The sequence below is a fragment of the Gadus morhua genome, chromosome 7 (assembly GCF_902167405.1).
Source record: "Gadus morhua chromosome 7, gadMor3.0, whole genome shotgun sequence".
Taxonomy (NCBI): domain Eukaryota; kingdom Metazoa; phylum Chordata; class Actinopteri; order Gadiformes; family Gadidae; genus Gadus; species Gadus morhua.
The window spans coordinates 823,538-839,343 of record NC_044054.1 but is presented as its reverse complement, the minus strand read 5'-3'; the positions used below and the strand labels follow the sequence as shown (position 1 = coordinate 839,343).

General features: G+C 42.9%; 1 long non-coding RNA gene and 1 other non-coding gene across 2 annotated transcripts; both read right to left on the bottom strand.

The window, feature by feature from the left end:
• Positions 1-4,465: 4,465 nt before the first annotated feature.
• On the bottom strand, positions 4,466-6,275 carry LOC115547942 (uncharacterized). Its single transcript, XR_003977453.1, has 4 exons — positions 6,084-6,275; positions 5,325-5,671; positions 4,892-5,026; positions 4,466-4,752 (listed from the first exon to the last, which is right to left on the bottom strand). It is a non-coding gene; the product is annotated as an uncharacterized LOC115547942 (long non-coding RNA).
• Positions 6,276-14,072: 7,797 nt separating this feature from the next.
• Positions 14,073-14,178, bottom strand: LOC115548084 (U6 spliceosomal RNA). The gene has a single exon (XR_003977512.1). It is a non-coding gene; the product is annotated as a U6 spliceosomal RNA (small nuclear RNA).
• Between the last annotated feature and the right edge of the window lie 1,628 nt (positions 14,179-15,806).

The window sequence follows — 15,806 nt, the reverse complement described above, 5'->3', positions numbered from 1 at the left end:
TCCCTTTTGAACATGAACTATGTTATTTGAGCTATGTAATTGTTGCTTAGGATCCTGAGGATCCCATTTGTTTGTTTTTAATTTATTTATTTCGTTTTTTACTGCTCAATTGTTTTTGTTTGTATTATTTTATTGATTTATTTTAACCATGTACAATAAAAGACTTAAATTAAAAATCGAACACACAAATTGCATAACCCTCACATAGCCACTAGGAAGCGGGATCAAACACCATTAAACAGGCGAGGAGGGAGGAACCATTACGTCACGTTGGCCACGCCCACTTGACCCTATAAAAGTCGACAGAGAGATTGGAGGGCAGAACACATAGCCAGACCCGCAGAGAGCCTGCATCTCTACTATATTTCTCTCACACACGTTAGATACTATTCCCTCCCTTCGACTTCATAGTTATCATACCAAAATGACCAACGAAGGCAAAGGACAAATCTGGGGCAAGTTTTTCTTGCTTTATTTAAAACTAAACAATATTAAATTACCTGATGCTATGCTATGTATGAGGTGCAGGTTATTTTGTAATTGTTTTAACATTTCCTGGGGTTATGCAGTGTATGGAACTATTTTCTTTAGACTTTATCCCTACCACTTATCTAAATCTAAATCCTAACCCTTAGCCTTATTCCCTAACCTTAACCCGAGTGGCTATCCCTACCACTTATCTAAATCCTTACCTTAAAGGCCCACTATGCAACTTCGGGAATTTCTTCGCTGTTTTCTTTGTTTTGGCACGCACATTTCTCTACACAGCGCCCCCTTCAGCTTCGTAGTAGATATTTTACAAAACTGTCGTAACAACTCGTTGACGACCCTTCCCCATGCACTTCTACGCGAGCCATGTGCATTTGTTTTCAAAGAAGCCGGCGAATGCGTGGAGCCATGTCCGAAGTAGATGTTCATAGAGTGTAGGCAAGGTTATGCATTTTTAAAATTGTGTATTTGTATTGCAATAAACATAAAGCCATCCTTTTTTATAGTTGACGGGGAGAATTTATATCCTAGATTATAATTGTTTTATCTTATGTTGAACAGAACAATCAGTGTGAGAGTGTTGGCCAACATAATAATCTAAATAAACAAGAACCTGGATTCGGGGATTCAGTCTGTATCTGGGGGACGAGACAGACGAACAGCAATGGAAACAAAGGTGTTTATATGGTTGCAACCAACAAGCAAGCTAGAAACATACAGGGCTCACAACAAAACGGTCGAGAAAACAATTTTTACAGGGCTCACAACAAAATGGTTGAGCAAACACATTTGTACAGAGACTATCAACATCAAGTATACCACGAGGACAAAGTTCACCCAAGGGTACTTTCAATTTCAAAAGCAACACGGCCAAATCGGAGTCTGATTTGCAGTCTTCTTTTTCTTTCAGTTCACGCTATTCCTGAAAAGCTTGCCCAACGTTTACTCGTGTCTGGCCTCTCTGTCGGTCAGTCTCCCTTTTCTCTTCTGTTCCTCCGACATTGGGTTTCTCTGTCTCTTTTTAGTCGGCTGATCTATGATGAATGTAACAATCCCTTAGTTACTTGTGTTTATATCGAGCCGGTTCCGTGTTTGGGGGTCTGTGCCGTAAAGCAATTCGTTACTTCGCGAGACCCGAGACTCCCGCGAGAGTGGGCGGCGGGTCGCCGGCAGAATCATATTCCTTTTCTCCGCCAAGATGCGCAAGGGGGAGTCGAAACAACGAACAATCGAACAAAAATGTATAATGGAACCATCGCAATGACTCCTAGCCTGTTATATTAAGGTAAATCAGGCCAAAAAAGTTGCATAGTTCCCCTTTCACTCGTGTCTGATCTATTTTCTGGTCCATTCTTCTTTTGTTCCACCGACAGTCGCCTCTTGGGTCCCTTATCAGTCGATTGATCCATGATGAATGCAACAATTGCCTCGCAACTGGCTGTTTATATCTAGCCGGTGCCATGTTTGGGTGTGTGTCTGTGCCGTAAAGCATTTTCGAAACTACAATCTGACTACATTTTCGAGGATACTTCCGCTGCGTCACATCCGGAATGTCCCGGTCCGAGCAGATCAAGTTGCATATGCGCTTTTTCACTGTAGAGGCGACATGGGAAAATGACACACCCACCAATCGACCCAGAAATCGATGCAGAACCATCAGCATAACTCTCAACCTGCATACTTAATGTAATTTTGGCTAAAAAAGTTGCATAATGGGACTTTAACCTTAGCCTTATTCCTTAACCTTAACCCGAGTGGCTATCCCCACCACTTATCTAAATCCTAACCTTAACCTTTAGCCTTATACCCTAACCTTAACCCAAGTGGCTATCCCTACCACTTATCTAAATCCTAACCTTAACCTTTAGCCTTATTCCCTAACCTTAACCCGAGTGGCTATCCCTACCACTTATCTAAATCCTAACCTTAACCTTTAGCCTTATTCCCTAACCTTAACCCGAGTGGCTATCCCGACCCCTAACCTTAATCTTTAGCCTTATGAGGCACCAAATGTGGAGCACTAACGAGAAAATCTTTCCCATCTTAACACCAAACGAACAACGAGAAATCTATCCTATCTTAAAACTAACTGAGGAGCACGAACGAAAAATCTATCCCATCTTAACACCAACCGAACAACGAGAAATCTATCCTATCTTAAAACTAACCGAGGAGCACTAAGGAAAAATCTTTCCCATCTTAACACCAACCGAAAACAACGAGAAATCTATCCTATCTTAAAACTAACCGAGGAGCACTAAGGAAAAAACTATCCAATCTTAACACCAAACGGACAAGGAGAAATCTATCCTATCCTAAAACCAACCGAGGAGCACTAAGGAAAAATCTATCCCATTTTAACACGAACCGAACGAGGAGAAATCTACCCTATCTTAAAACCAACCGAGGAGCACTAACGAAAAATCTATCCCATCTTAACACCAAAAAACAAAGAACAGTAAACAACAAAACGGTAATAATGACAATTACTTAAACAACTATACAGCTAAACCAACCATAGAAACCCTATAAAAGGAAATAGTTCTTGATGGGTTGTGGGACATTCCCGAGAGTTGATTGACCTCGGGGGGGCCACCCTCGGGTGAGAGTGTCTTGTGATAACGGCCGAAACACTATGATCCCGGGGACCACAACTGATGACATGTCCTGCAGTTCTTGAAGAGATTTTTCAAAATAATATAAACCAAACTTTAAAAGAAAAAGTAAAATCTTTTGCACAAAAACATTGAATAAAACCAAAAACAAATGCCAACATTAAAGAACCGAACTACAATATGAATAACGTACCAACCTGAAAAAAATCCAAACTGGAAACGAAAACTACTTCATTCGAAAGAACGGGTCAAAGTACACGAGGACATTAAGACCAAGAATAACATGCGCCGGCCAGTGCCTTGCCTTGGACCTCTATCCTAACTGCGAAGTCGTCGGATGACGTGGGGAGATCCATGAGATATTTTAATTTACCTAACCCTAACCTATCAGGTGCCGGAGGAGTACATCTCTCGTGAGCTGTTCGACACTGTGCAGTGTCCAAGCCAGAACTACAAAACAAACTCATCACTGTCACACCAACTTACTACGTGCAAGGTTCACAGTGGGCAGCCGCAGCCATTAGCAGCACATTCTCATCCTCACATCTTTGATGTGAAATCTCCGGATGGTGCAATCTGTCCCACTGAGTCAGTAGAATGGGTCTCATTTTGTAACGTGTATATTGACACTGTAAAGCTCTGGGTCTGGCGTTATTTTTTCACTCCCTCTGCGGGTGAGGTCTAAGTTATAGGGGATTATCACGCTGATACGTAGTACTTCCGCATTCGGTGTTCATTGTGCACTGTGACATCCGGTGAACCACTCATCACTCTGGCGAACTGATGATGGAGGACCGGCAGTTCACTTTCACGACATCCCTGGTAAATGTACCCAAAGTCACGTTTTCTGAAGTTCACAGACTTACCGAACAACACTCCATAACAGCCCGCTCCAAACTGGACAAGGGATTGTTTATTTTTCGAGAAATATAACGACTACTAATGCGAGTGTCTGCTAGCTAGCTTACGCTAGGTAGGTTGGCTTATGCTAACGTCGGTTTGGCGTCAGCTCAGTCTGGAGGGATGAAAGGATAAGAGATGAAAAATAAGGTAGACTGGTACTTCTTTGGTACATATATGAATGTGTATCTTCAGCAGAAAGTGAAATGAATGTGAAATGAACTGAATGAATAAAGGAACTGAAAGAATAAAAGGATTTAATTCATTCTCTTTTTCTGAGTACATCATTTACTACATTATATATTAACCTTATTTTGAATACTTTCAGGATGGACTGACTGGACTTTAAAATTGATTATAGATGAAAGACTTCTCATTCAATTACATTACATGTCATTCAATATATACAATGTTTTCAGTGTACAAAATTACAGCTCCGGAAAAAATGAAGGGACCACTCCAAATGTTCAGTGCCTCTCGTTTTAATATTTATATATTATATTTAATATTTATAGGTACATGTTTGAGTAGAAACACTATTCAACAGGGATGTAGCCTTTTAAATCAAGTGGTCCCTGGAAGTTGGTCATCACACAGCAGACGGTCCACAGCTGATTGACTGTCGCAGACAAGGTGAAAGGACAGTGCGTTCCCAGATGCGGTATTCCTTGACTCTGCCTATTGCTCTTTCTACGAGGATTCGAAGTCGAGCGATTGCTTGTGTTTTCAGAGCATCCTCTTCAGTGAACTGCGCAGTGGTTAGAGATAAATTAATTAGTAATATTATTGTGAGTGCTTCAGTCCATCTTAAACATTTGTCTGCATATCTTAATGGTCACATTTGGGTCAAAGTTTTAATTTGAAATGTTCATTCCTTTCATGCCTACCTGTCATCTTGAAGGGTGGTATAATCAGCGTTGCCCCACGATCAGCTAGTGGCTTCTCGATGGTGAAACCCTTGTCTGCCATGCAGCCATCTCCTGGCTCCAGTAAATCCAGCAGTCCACTTCGTTCAGTCAGCTCTGGGTCGGAGATGGAGCCGGTAAAGAGACTTGACACAAAAGTCACAGCACTACAAGGGGCAATCCCAATCAAGGCCTTAAAGGTTGTTGTGTTCTTGTAAGATGATGTTCGGGTAATCATCGACTGCACCTCGGTGCAGTCGATGATTACCCGAACATCTGGACTGTACTGCACAAATTATCTTGGCATGGTGTTCTTGACTTGCAGTTTACTCATCCAGATGGGGAGGGAGCCAAGGAGCAGGTAACGGTAGTTGGCCCACGGTATAACAACATGGGATACAGTGGACACACTGACCTGAAACATGTCAGCCAGCACCTTCTCTTGCAGGCCTGCAGCAACCCGGCAGCAGAAGAGAAAAAACTCAACCAGTTGCAGTCTACACGTTGGACTGGGAGAAATGGGTTCAAATGTTTGTTTATTTTCTGAGCTTTCGACCAATAAACCAACATGGAGGCAGATGGTTGAATAACCTCCCAGAAGTCACAAAAAACATCTCTTGACGTGAATCTGGTGTAAAAAAGGATGTCCGCGTCTGAGACACAGAATCTGTGAAAATGCACTTTCAGCTGTGACAGCTCTCATCAGCGCCTTGACTGTTTCTTCCAATTGCTGTATGTTTACAGCAGCAGCATCCAGTGCACCTGTATGAGATGAAATTAAAACATCTAACCCAGATTTTGGCTGTGACTTGCATATTGGAAGCAGTTTGGACCTCTAAAGAAATTGCTTTTTGTAGCTCAATATTGCTTTTCAATTTTGCTTTTTATAGCTCAATATTCACCTTTACAATTAATTAAGTAAGATATAAAATGCAACATTTGTACTTGTGATGAAGCTTTTCACATTGTGGTTTGGTCAAATGCTGGGACATTAATAAGACTAAACATGTTGTGCCTGAGTTCTGAAAAGTTGACCTACCTCCTCGGTATAACCTACTAATAGCCCATTCTGTGATTAAACCATAGGTAGTACATCCTGTCAGGTAGGTGGTTTAAGAACAGTATGGGGTAATAGTAAGCCAATATTTCAGAACACTAACAAACACTGACAAACCTGGTTTAGGAGCAGAACCGAAATCATGTTCTGTCATCACCACCGAAGCTGAGATCTCCTCCATCGGCTCTTATTCACAGGGCAGCGGTTGCTCCAGAGGAAGGGATGGGTGAACGTCATGGCCTAAGCGAGTTGATGCTCTTTTATAAACAGACCCCCTTCTTGGCAGTTCCCAGTTGTTCCACTGGAAACGGGAGGGTAAAGACCCGATTTTCAGTCACTTGGTGTGACCCCGGTTGGTTGCTAGCTGTAGCGTTTGTAGTCTGATTCACTAAAGTGCCGGCTACAAACAAACATGCTACCTTGTTTTATTTTAAAGTTTGGCCCTTCATCCCGGCGAACCGCTTGAATCCACTTCTTCCTTGGACTCATTTCAGTCGGGAATCCATGAAAACTTAAGTAGGGTTGGTGTTGTTTGTTAGATGTACAAAGTGGAACAGAGAGCAGTGACATCTCGCCTTTGTTTCAGCCATGGTGGAAGTGCGCCGGAAGTGTTCATGCACAACGAAGACAAATCCCGCCACCGGAACCAGGAAGCGTGATAATCCCCTATTGTGTTATTTGAAATTACTTGAATATCTTATGGGAGTTTGGTTTGTTCTAGTTTTGAATCAGATTGGTGAATCAAGAGGAAGCATTGGGAGGCATTGGAGGAATAGGCAATTTGAATGGCAGGTATTCATTCCTTGGTGCCTCTTAACTGTTGGTTACGGGGGACGATGGTAACGACGACGATAGTCTTCAGCTCTAGGCTCCTGTATAAGAGGGGTGAATAGGCTATTTGAATGGCAGGTATTCATTCCTGCCATTCAAATATGGCAGGAATGAATACCTGCATGAATACCAATGTTGGTTACGGGGGACGATGGTAACAAATTTGATTCAGGGGTCTAGGGTGACTTTACTCAAAGTTTAATTGAATTGTCTGTTAAGAATGAGTACTTTGTCAAATGTAATTACAATTTGTAACCTCACTCTTCTTATTAAGTTGATGGAAAATAGTTTTATCAGTGCAATTTAAAGGTACATGTTTTCTGTGCATCCTTGTGTATTTTTATTTTATAGGCTGTTCCTTAATACAGTAGTTATTCTAGCTATGTGACGAGGCAGTTTTGTTCTTTCGACAGGTAAATCTCATTTTCCATGCTTTGTTAAGCAAGCCTTTTCCTGTTGGATTATGTTTCCCATCTTCTCTCAGAGCTCTGAATATCTATATGACTGCAAAACCTGTTATTACTGTTATTACAAGAAGGAAGCGGCCAAGAAGAGCCCCCAAGAAGGCACCCAAGCCTATGTTGTGTGCCCTATCTTTGCAGCCAATTACAAAAGATCATGACTGAAAAAAAAATCTGGATTTAGCAAAACAAAATGAACACTTTGACTGCAGGCAAACACAACGCAGATTCAGCCGGTCACACTTGGATCTATAAATGCCCATAACACAAAGAAAGCCTTGTGTCCGTACCTAACCCTAACCCAGAGAACGAAGATCACGGCCGAACATCGCAATATGGACACCAACAAGGCCACTCCTGATTTGAAAGCCAGTGCGCAACCACCAAGCCCTGAAGACTTGATGGAAGCCCGTCGAGTGGATGAAGAAGGGAGCAAGGTGCCTGCTCGGGAATCTATATATACAGGTGCTGGTCATATTATTAGAATATCATGAAAAAGTTGATTTATTTCATTAATTCCATTTAGAAAGTCAAACCTGTAGAATGTATACATTCATTCCAAACAGACTGATACATTATAAGTGTTTTTTGCCAAAAAGAAGATGATTATAGCTGACAACCAATGAAAACCCTAAATTCAACATCTCAGAAAATTAGAATATGGTGAAAAGGTCAGATATTGAAGACACCTGGTGCCACACTCTAATTAGCTAACTAACTCAAAACACCTGGAAAAGCCTTTAAATGGTCTCTCGTTTTGATTCTGTATGACACACAATCATGGGGAAGACTGCTGACTTAAGGAGGGCAAGACACAAAACGTCATTGCCAAAGAGGTTGGATGTTCCCAGAGCTCTGTGTCCAAGCACATTAATAGAGAGGCGAAGGGAAGAAAAAGATGTGGTAGAAAAGAGTGTACAAGCAAGAGGGATAAACGCGCCCTGGAGAGGATTGTCAAACAAAACCGATTCAAAAATGTGGGGGAGATCCACAAAGAGTGGACTGTAGCTGGAGTCAGTGCTTCAAGAAGCACCACACACCGACGTATGCAAGATATGGGCTTCAGCTGTCGCATTCCTCATGTAAAGCCACTCTTGAATAAGAGACAACGTCAAAAGCGTCTCGCCTGGGCTCAAGACAAGGTCCCAGAGTCTGGAGGAAGACAGGAGAGGCACAGAATCCACGTTGCCTGAAGTCCAGTGTAAAATTTCCACAGTCAGTAATGGTCTGGGGTGCCATGTCATCTGCTGCTGTTGGTCCACTGTGTTTCCTGAGGTCCAGGGTCAATGCAGCAGTCTACCAGGAAGTTTTAGAACACTTTATGCTGCCTGCCGCGGACCAACTTTATGGAGGTGACGATTTCATTTTCCAACATGACTTGGCACCTGCACACAGTGCCAAATCTACCAGTACCTGGTTTAAGGACCATGGTATCCCTCTTCTTGATTGGCCTGCAAACTCACCTGACCTTAACCCCATAGAAAACCTATGGGGTATTGTGAAGCGGAAGATGCGAGATGCCAGACCCAACAATGCTGAAGAGCTGAAGGCCACTATTAAAGCAACCTGGGCTCTCATAACACCTGAGGAGTGCAACAGACTGGTCGACTCCATGCCACGCCGTATTGCTGCAGCAATTCAGGCAAAAGGAGCTGCAACTACATGCTGAAACTTTCCATGTTCATACTTTTCAGTTGGCCCACATTCTAAAAAATCATTTTTTGTACTAGTCGTAACTAATATTCTAATTTTCTGAGATACTGAATTTGGGATTTTCAGTAATTGTCAGTACTAATCATCCAAATTAAAAGAAATAAACATTTCAAATATATCACTCTGTGTGTAATGAATTGATATAATATGTAAGTTTCACGTTCTGAATATAATTACTGAAATAAATCAACTTTTTCATGATATTCTAATAATTTGACCAGCACCTGTATGTTCAACGGTGAGTTTGTCAGTGTCACCCAGATTCAGCCAGAATTTACACTGCCCAATTTGGAATTTTTGTCAGAGTGTCACCATTGAACATGTGTCGATTTGGAAGTTGGAAGTATGACCATTGAACATGTGTGGATTTGGAAGTTGGAAGTTGGAATTTGTCAGTGTCACCCAGATTCAGCCAGACCTTACACTGCCCAATTTGGAATTTTTGTCAGTGTCACCATTGAACATGTGTCGATTTGGAAGTTGGAAGATGGAATTTGTCAGTGTCACCATTGAACATATGTAGATTTGGAAGTTGGGATTTGGAAGTATCACCATTGAACATATGTCGATTTGGAAGTTGGAACCTTCCCAATTCCGACTTTCGACTTCCAAATCGAAGTCACAACATGTGATAGTCACAACATGTTGTACTTTTATCCCCAATAACACAGCTCCGGATGTGTTGGTGGCCAGGGCACTGGCACGATTACAATCCCTCAGGTTCGAATAGGCAGAGAACTCCGGCATTATGACCCTTTGACAGGATGGATGGAGAATATGTTTGGGAGGTGGAAAGGCATGATCCAGTCAGTGCCCGTCGCGGGAATAATGGCAGTAACCGTGTTAATTGTAGCCGGCTGCCGTTGTATTCCCTGCGCACGAGGGCTACTGCATCGGCTGATCACCACAGCAGTGGGCGCTACAGAAGCGCCAAGTGCCATTCAGGCTTACATGGGGATCAGATATGATCCGGTGAAAGTGGACGAGACATCACCTGAGGGGCCCGACCCTATCCAGCTGTAATATGTAGAATAGTCAACACCTATACTATTCTAGTAGAAGCGCCTGTATATAAGATAATCAATATCCCGGATTTATTTGAATAATTAATTATTGAACCACCAAGACGAGTTGTTTGTTATTATATAGTATTGTTTGGTTGCGAGTGCAACCCTTTATTTCTGTATCGCTGCATTGATAATGGTACTGTTGATCTTCTTTGAGACGGTTGTTTACAGGCCACCTGTTGCTGACACGACGACGATGGAGAACCTGTTTGGAAGCTCCCATGATGTAAAAAAAACCTCTTTGTGAGCTGAGCCCTTGACAAGGAGGGACGAGTCTTGGGTTCATGAATTACAGGCCCGACGGTGACAGAAGAAACAATGGCTACGATAATAACAACGCCCAAAACCACCCACATGCAATACACGAAGATCACCTGAACCACCCATATCCATGCTAGCCTATGAATCATTTAGAATTTTTAAAATTGTATTATGACTACCAATTTTTACTTTACTTTTGCACATGTTGAAAATTGTATGACCTTGTAGCACATAACCAAAAGTGTTAGCTCAGGATTTCTATGGATACTTTTGTTTGAGTGCTGTTTGACCATATGATTGTATGATAACAAGATATATGTTCATTGTTGTATTGTTAAATAATGACCTGAATTTCCAATGAGACCCACAATGTGAAAACCGTTTCAGTATTATCGGGAACGCGTAGTGGTTTTTCTCTATTCGGTAGAGTTTCTCCCACACGGTTGATGGTGTTGATGATTTTTCCTACTTTGATTATGTTTTCGGTGTGGTAAATGGTGTTTATGATTTAAAATATTATTGTATGGTCATCTGAGATGACCAAGGAGGGATTGTTACGTATTTTAAGAATCTAAGCTACCCACACATAGACCCAATGAAGCAGGACCAAACATATAAGCCGTAAATACTATACATAGCCACAAGGGGAGCAAGACCTTATTGGAGGCTGCTCCAGCCACAGATAGCACCTTTTATATATATATTGCAATGTTCTTCAGGGAAAGAGGGGTCGAATCCAAAGGAATAGCTTTAAAGAGACTTTATTTGTATAAAGTATTTTCGGTATGGTAAACTGATGCTCTGAAGTAAAGAGAGATTGAAAATGTGTTCTAAGCACGTGCGAGCGTATTCTCCTAGCTGATCACAGGCATAAACCCACCTATGTCTAGTCGCTGCCGAGAGAGTTCTGATCTGCCTCCACGAGCTGGAGGCTTCTTATGGACTCAGCGAGGACCGGAAGACTTGGAGAGGAACCGGTGTGACGTAATCCTCGGTTTTCCTCGCCTGGTCTGTGGTGCTGCCCTCTGTGGCTAAAGTATCTATTTCAGCCTTCAGTAATGTCCTGCTTTCCCTTGTGGCTATGTATAGTATTTACGGCTTATATGTTTGGTCCTACCCCCTATTGGTTAAGTGAGGGAAATACAGCTTGTGTTCCTAAAATACGTAACAATATGAAGAAGCAAAAGCCTTTACTTCGCCCCGGCCACGCCCACTTGACGGACTCTACTTGTGCACACGAGGCGAAGAGCTTTAGAGATTTTCAGCGACACCCGCGAGGGGACATGGGCCTCTGCCCATGTCCCGTAGTAGCCAGAGTTATTATCTCTCACACGTGTTCGACACGATTCCTAGACTTTCGTTCAATAGTCACTTACCATGCCGAAACATGCCTACTTTAACAATAAACTCTCTTAAAAGCTATCCCGGATTTGAACCCTTTCCTTGAAGAACTACTCAGCACATGTAATATGTCTCCAACACGGTACAAACATTAGATCTAGACGGGAGTGGATACCTTCTATCTACAGTCCCATAAAAAACACACTTCTGGCCCCTTGCTCCTTGAATATAATTATTTAATTAAAGGCAGCTATTGCAGCCTTCAGTAAGGTCCTGCTCCCCTTGTGGCTGTGTATAGTATTTATGGCTTATATGTTTGGTCCTGCTTCCTAGTGGTTCTGTGAGGGTAATACAGCTTGTGTGTTTTAATCTGCTTCCTAGAGGCTATGTGGAGGCAGCTTATGTTCTTAAAATACGTAACAGACACCAGGACGGTCACCATCTGCAAGCAATGTAACACGGGTTACATCTTGCCTCATGACGGCCATTTTGTATTTGGTGACCATTTTGTATTTGTTTAGAATGATATTGTTACGTATTTAAAGCACATAAGCTGGCCCACATAGCCGCTGGGAAGCAGGATCGAACACACAAGCTGCACAACCCTCACATAGCCACTAGGAAGCAGGATCGAACACATCAGCTGCAATAACTACTCCAGCCACAGATGGCAGCACCTTTAGACAAGCGTGGAGGGAGGAACTATTACGTCGCACCGGCCATGCCCACTTGACCCTATCAAGCTCGACAAAGAGATTGGAGTGCAGAGCTGATAGCCAGACCCGCAGAGAGCCTGGCGCTCGAAGTAGCTCTACGGTATTTCTCTCACACGCGTTAGATACAATTCCCTCCCTTCTGCTTCATAGTTACCGTACGAAAATGAACCAACGAAGACGGAGGACTACTCTATGGTAAGTTTTTTTCCTTTAATCAAAACTAAACAATGTTAAAATACCTGGTACTATGCTGTGTATGAGGTGCAGGTAATTTTGTAATTGTTTTAGCATTTCCTGGGGTTGTGCGGTGTATGGAACACAGGAATTTGCCAATTTCAAAAATATCGCCCACATTAGGGACTAGGGCATGTAGAGGGGCCCCAGGGCTACCACGGGCACTATTCAGAATTCCAACGCTCCGCTGTTCCTTTAAATCGCTTCACTTCAAATTTTTAAAATCAAGATTGCAGTACCCAAAAAAGTCCGCTGGGGCTAGAGCTATCCGAGGGTGGTCTCGGAATTCCCACGCCCCGCTGTTTGCCCGAGCTAGGTCCAAAAAAACGTTTTTGAAAAGTGGTAAGTTGCCCTTAACCTAACCCTAACCCATTAACAAACGACTCAAAATGGCCTAAAACGTGCTCCTAGACACTTTCTGTGTGAACTTTTTTGACTCCGCACTTGGTCAGATTTTCACAAAATTGTACATGGGGGGGGGGGGGGGGGGTCAACGGCAGCTATATGAAGGAAGTTAGCTAGAACTCCAAAACTTCGCACACCTGTCTAAGGAGCCTAGAGCACCTTCCACACCAAATATCGTTAATACCCCTTTTTCCCTCGCCGAGTGGCACAAATTTTTCCCTTGCCGAGTGGCACAAATTTGAACATTTCAAATTCAATTTTCTATACCAAACCAAGCCACCAGGTGGCCAGAACTTGGCACAGACGTAGCCCTGATCCATAGCTACCACCCCATAGGGTTCATGTTCCCACGCCCCTCTCCCTGTTCCCATGGCAACGCTTTTAGGTGTTTTCCAATGTTAAAAAAAGTTGCCACTTGGGGCGCCAAATTCCCTCCCTTCTGCTTCATAGTTACCGTACCAAAATGAACCAACGAAGACGGAGGACTACTCTAAGGTAAGTTTTTTGCTTTATTCAAAACGAAACAATGTTAAAATACATGGTACTATGCTGTGTATGAGGTGCAGGTTATTTTGTAATTGTTTCAGCATTTCCTGGGGTTGTGCGGTGTATGGAACACAGGAATTTGCCAATTTCAAAAATATCGCCCACAATAGGGACTAGGGCGTGTAGAGGGGCCCCAGGGCTACCACGGGCACTATTCAGAATTCCCACGCTCCGCTGTTCCTTTAAATCGCTTCACTTCAAATTTTTAAAATCAAGATTGCAGTACCCAAAAAAGTCCGCTGGGGCTAGAGCTATCCGAGAGTGGTCTCGGAATTCCCACGCCCCGCTGTTTGCCCGAGCTAGGTCCAAAAAAACGTTTTTGAAAAGTGGTAAGTTGCCCTTAACCTAACCCTAACCCATTAGCAAACGACTCAAAATGGCCTAAAACGTGCTCCTAGACACTTTCTGTGTGAACTTTTTTGACTCCACACGTGCTCAAATTTTCACAAGATTTTACATGGGGGGGGGGGGGGGTCAATGGCAGCTATATGAAGGAAGTTGGCTAGAACTCCAAAAATTTGAATTAAAACTTAAAAGATAGAACGCTTCACGAATTTGCGTGTCATCCTTGCGCAGGGGCCATGCTAATCTTCTCTGTATCGTTCCAATTTTAGTAGATGTGATACCGAAGTAACACAAATACTGCCTAATCCTCAGTTAGATATGTACCTCTGCTCAGACACCAAACGCTATCTGCTGGTGGAGCTACAACAGACGATTCATACGTTGGGCGATTTGCGGTTGCTGAGAAACAGAAAGCTTCGATGGACCGATAGCGCAAAAGATAACGTGGCTGAGGAACGTTCTTCTCTTTATTTATCCGACAGAAAAGAGGAAAAAACCCACCTCACTCGTCGCGTCGATAAAGAACTTCTTCTTTTTTACGACCCAGCAATCAGCGAACGACAACAGAGACACCCAAAGCGTCGGATCGAATCCCCGTGAAATCAACGCTTTTGACCGGCCGTTCTCGTCGCAAATGAAGACGAGAACCCTTTGTTATGTTATAATTATTATTACATTACAATATGCAAAATATGACAGACCAAAAGCCCTTATTGTGAATTTTATTTTCTTGTCTTGTTACTTATAGACCTGAATTGCATCCTTGTCCAATAGGTGGCGCTCTCGAATACTGTCTGTAGAGTGTGGTGTGGGGAGGGGGGTCTTGACCTTGGTAACCGTTTTGTATTTATTTAGAATGAGATCGTATTTACTTAACGGTTGCTAAGTTATACTTTATGTCCAATAGGGGGCGCCCTCGAATAATGTTTGTAGAGTGTGGTGTGGGGAGGGTGGCCTTGACCTTGGTGACCATTTTGTATTTGTTTAGAATGATATTGTTACGTATTTTAAAATCAAGATTGCAGTACCCAAAAAAGTCCGCTGGGGCTAGAGCTATCCGAGGGTGGTCTCGGAATTCCCACGCCCCGCTGTTTGCCCGAGCTAGGTCCAAAAAAACGTTTTTGAAAAGTGGTAAGTTGCCCTTAACCTAACCCTAACCCATTAACAAACGACTCAAAATGGCCTAAAACGTGCTCCTAGACACTTTCTGTGTGAACTTTTTTGACTCCGCACTTGGTCAGATTTTCACAAAATTGTACATGGGGGGGGGGGGGGGGTCAACGGCAGCTATATGAAGGAAGTTAGCTAGAACTCCAAAACTTCGCACACCTGTCTAAGGAGCCTAGAGCACCTTCCACACCAAATATCGTTAATACCCCTTTTTCCCTCGCCGAGTGGCACAAATTTTTCCCTTGCCGAGTGGCACAAATTTGAACATTTCAAATTCAATTTTCTATACCAAACCAAGCCACCAGGTGGCCAGAACTTGGCACAGACGTAGCCCTGATCCATAGCTACCACCCCATAGGGTTCATGTTCCCACGCCCCTCTCCCTGTTCCCATGGCAACGCTTTTAGGTGTTTTCCAATGTTAAAAAAAGTTGCCACTTGGGGCGCCAAATTCCCTCCCTTCTGCTTCATAGTTACCGTACCAAAATGAACCAACGAAGACGGAGGACTACTCTAAGGTAAGTTTTTTGCTTTATTCAAAACGAAACAATGTTAAAATACATGGTACTATGCTGTGTATGAGGTGCAGGTTATTTTGTAATTGTTTCAGCATTTCCTGGGGTTGTGCGGTGTATGGAACACAGGAATTTGCCAATTTCAAAAATATCGCCCACAATAGGGACTAGGGCGTGTAGAGGGGCCCCAGGGCTACCACGGGCACTATTCAGAATTCCCACGCTCCGCTGTTCCT